The following is a 4,534-nucleotide window of genomic DNA, read 5'->3' on the forward strand; positions in this document are numbered from 1 at the left end:
TCACCCTAATAATACACAAAGAACAACTAAAAAAAGGTACAAATAATATTCTCAACTAATGATAAATAAACATTCATCAATTAGCCCAAGAGAAAGAAGGAAAGAGGGGAAAGAAGTAAAGAACGAATGGAACAAATAGAAAACATCTAGCAAGTAGGCGGGGTTTAAGCAAAACATATTTATGACCATATTAAACGTTAGTGATCTAAAGACATAAATTAAAAGAGACATATTGTTAGATTGGATTTTTAAAAGCAAGACCGTAATATAGGCCTTTTACAGTTTACCCAAGTCAAATATAAAATATAAAGAAGTTAAAATTATAGAAAAAGATACACTAAAAGAAAACTGAAGCAGAAACAATAATATTAAAATAACCTTCTCAACAAGGTAAGTCACTAGGTATAAAGAAGAATATTATATAATGAAAAAGCAGTCAATTATCTAAACATATAAACATGCTAAATGTTCATGCACTCCACTACAGAGTTTCCAAAAACATAAAGCAACAATTTAAAGAATTAAAAGGAGAAATTGGCATTGCCACAGTTCTAATTGGACTTTCTGCACTTTTTTCTCAGAATCAGTAGAATAGCCAAATACAAATTCTGCTGCAATGTATATCACCTCAACAACACTATCACCAACAGAGAAATAGCTGACAATTATAGAACACTCCACCCAGTATTATCAGAGTGAAAATTTGTTTAAAATGAACATGTAAATTAATATTCAGGAAGAGAGACTACATTCTGGAACCTAATTAAAAGCAAACAAAGTATATTTTGAAATGAAACTCAATTAAACAAGAAATCAGATAACTGAAAATTTCCAAATATTTGGAAATAAAATAGCACATTTGAATGAGGACTACCCTGATGCCAAAACCAGGCACAGACATTGCAAGAAAAGAAAACTGCAGGCAATTATCCCTCAGGGGTATTAATGCAAAATTTTTTTTAAAAATGCTAGTAAACAAATTCAGTAATATATTTTAAAAAATAATATATCATGTCCAAATGGGGATTATTTTAGGAACTCAGAGCTTACCATTCTAAAATCAGTTGATATAATTCACCATATAGATACTAATTAAGACAAAATATACCTAATTCTCGATTCAGAAATTGTCTCTTACAAAATTCAACATCCCTTAATGATAAGTCCACTCAGAAAATGTGTGTGTTTATACAGAAATATATATTGTTAGAGTTTGGATGTTTGTCCTTTCCAAACCTCATGTTGAAACTGATCATCAATATTGGAGTTGGGAGGTGGGGCCTAGTAGGAGGTAATTGGGCCATGGGGACGATTTTCTTATGAATAACTAGGTGCCATTCCTGCAGTAGAGAGTTCTCACTCTATTCTCTCAAGAGCTGGTTGTTAAAAGGAGCCTGGCACCTCCCCAGTCTCTCTTGTTTTCTCTTTCACTAAGTGATATCGGGACACCCATCTCCCCTTCACTTTCCACCAGGACTGCACCAGAGGCCAAATAGATGCTAGAGCTATGTTTCTTGTACAACCTGCAGAAAAGTGAGGCAAATAAACCTATTTTCTTTCTAAATTATGCAGTCTCAGATATTCTTTTATAGTGACACAAATGGATTTAGATATATGTTTGTCTGTGTGGAGATATATATGTATATAATAATATTATACAGAATTATCAAAACTTAAAACAATAAATAGCAAGAGATTTGAATAGGTACTTCCTCAAAGAAGATATATGAATTTTTTTAAATGTATTAGTTTTTAGGACAATACCAAAAAAAAAAAAAAGTTTAAACCACTAAGAAATACTATTATGCACCTATGAGAATTACTAAAGTTTAAAAAAGAAAGTGTCAATATCAACTGCTCACTAGCATATAAAGCAACTGGAACTCTCATATATTGCTGAGATTATTGCAAAATGGCCTGGCTACTCTGGAAAACAGACAATTTCTTATAAAGTTAAACATACACTAATTAAGTAACTCAGTAATCTTATTCTTAAGTGTTTTCCCTGTAAATTGAAATCCTATGCCCCACACCAAAGTTTATACTTGGATATTTGTAGCAGTTTTATTCCTAGTATCTCAAAATTTAAAACAACTCAAATGTGTCTCAACTGGAAAATAAAGAACCTGTGGTATCTATATAACTGAGTACTAGTTAACAATAAAAAAAGAAGAACCACTGGTATACTCAGCAATATGGAAAAATAACTATGCATTTTGCTAAGTGGAAAATGTCCAGAAGCAAGAGGCAACATACTATATGATTCCATACTATATGACAGTCTGAAAAAGGTGACGCTATAAGGGCAGAAATTATACAGTTGTTGCCAGGGACTGTGGGGATTGGAGGGAGCAGGACGTGCGTAGTTTGACCAAAAATAAATAAGAGAATTGGGGGTGATGGTACTTTTCTAAGTATCTTCATTGTGGTGGTGGTGGTTACACAAATGTATATATTTGCCAAACTTTCAGGAAGTGTACGCTAAAAAAGAACTTTACAGTGTGTAAATGACATCTTAATTTTTAAAATTAAAACTAAACTATTGAAACATAAAACATATAAGAAGGGTAGCCAAATTAGTCTTGTCCCTGAAGAAGTGTCCCAGTGCATAGATACTTTGCTCACTTGGTTTTTCTGCTGTTTACTAATCATTAAGCTTCTGGACAGTATTTTGCTTCATTGGTTTCCATACCCCAGCATCCACTATGATGTCTGGCAAAAAGAAAAGTCTTAATAAAAGTTTGTCATGTGTACTAGTTAAGTGAATTATTTGAGAGTTTTAAAGCTTAGCCAATAGATCTGATTGAAGGATTCTACATAATAAATATCAGAAAAAAGTCAATATGACACAGAACTTTTAGAAAAACACCTGACATGTGGACGAGAGAGGAGCTAAATTGAAGATTCCCAAATGGCCCTTGATAAGAGGTTTATTACTTGCCTAGAGCATCTATTTTAAGAAAATTCTGGATCTGTCACACAGGATTGATGTGATTAACAGTAAGAAAATTTAAGTGGCAGCAACGCAAGTTTGGATCTGGGAGAAATGAAATTGTATATCTTAACATAAATTATCCAGGTCCTAGGGGGTCCAAAAGAGTCTATCTTGTAGCTAGAAAGGAAATAATCACTCAAACACATTAAGGAGAAGCAGTTCTCCTGGGAAAGTGATAAGAAAGAGCTGAGAAAGCTCAAGCCGACCTGAAGCTTGATGATGGGATCGTGAAAGGATTTTTATTTGAACCAGATTAACGGCAGTGGAGTCCTGTGAGATTCTCGCTGCACCAGCTGTTCTCTTTCTTCATGGTGTGTTTGATGTACGGGGTTGTGCCTGGAGCCGAGAGCTTCAAGAACATGTGCAGTTTTCCAGCTTCATTTGCTGACAGAAATGAGAGAGCTGGGAGTCAATTGAGTCAGTGTGAAGCACATTAGTAAGTGTCTCTCTGGAACCACAGATTGGGGGTTGGGAGGGGGATTCTGCTTGGTAGACATGTAATAAATTATTTGTTGAAAAAATAAATGGATGAATGAGCGAATCAATATGTGAATGAATAAATGAACAGGGCTTAATTTGTGTCATTTGGTGCTGAAAAAGTAGAAGCTAGGAGATTAATGGTAAAGATGATTAACTTCTATGGAGTAGGTTTCAGAATTCAAACCTGCTCTTCACTAATCCCCATCATTTACACGTGGATTTGCTGTGGGCATGATTCATTAGCTTCTCCTGTTTTTAGTTTCCAAAATTCTAGGTAGTTCTGTCCCTTAGGAACTCTTCTCTGATACTCTCCTTCTCCGCATTTCTCTTTGTCATTCTCTCCCGTAAATATATTCTCCTCAGACAACGTTTCAGTAAGAAGACTCATACTTTTATAAGCCCATAGGCTGGTCTTGCATTTTATTTTTATAAACCAGGGAAAAGAAAAAAATAAAAACCTTACTTTTGGGGGGATTAACTAGAGATTATATCCACTGTTTGCATGTAACACTTTCATTCTTACAGCTTTAAAATAGAAAGCAAAATGTCTCCTTTGTACTAATTCACCAACTTAGAGTTTCCACTTCATTTATCAAGAAGGCAATTTTGGATTATAACAGAACAGATGTATTTGGAAATACTGACCAAAAGGCGTTTCATATACCTCCTTATCAGAGTTTTGCCTTTATTACTTTAGCATTAAAACACAAATCATGAACTGAAATAAAGGCAATGTCTGCTTGAAACAAGCAATAGAAATACATGCCAGGCTACATGAACTCCCTTTGAAATCAGCTAAAACTACATTAGGTTAGAACTTCCCAAAATAGTGTTTGTAGTATCCATTATCGAAAAATAAGAGGTTAGAAATGTGATGACTACGATAGTAGTGAATTGGAGAATTTTAATTTTGTGATTTTCTAGTTGTACTAATTTCATAAAGATGGTGCAGAGAGAATCCCGTAATACAATTTAAGAAATTTGGTAGTATCTCATTCACTTAATGATGCATCATAGAAGACTCACAATCCTTCTGTTCAATTTCCTTCCACTGGAAAG

Source organism: Macaca mulatta, chromosome 5 (genome assembly GCF_049350105.2).
Source record: "Macaca mulatta isolate MMU2019108-1 chromosome 5, T2T-MMU8v2.0, whole genome shotgun sequence".
NCBI classification, from domain to species: Eukaryota; Metazoa; Chordata; class Mammalia; order Primates; family Cercopithecidae; genus Macaca; species Macaca mulatta.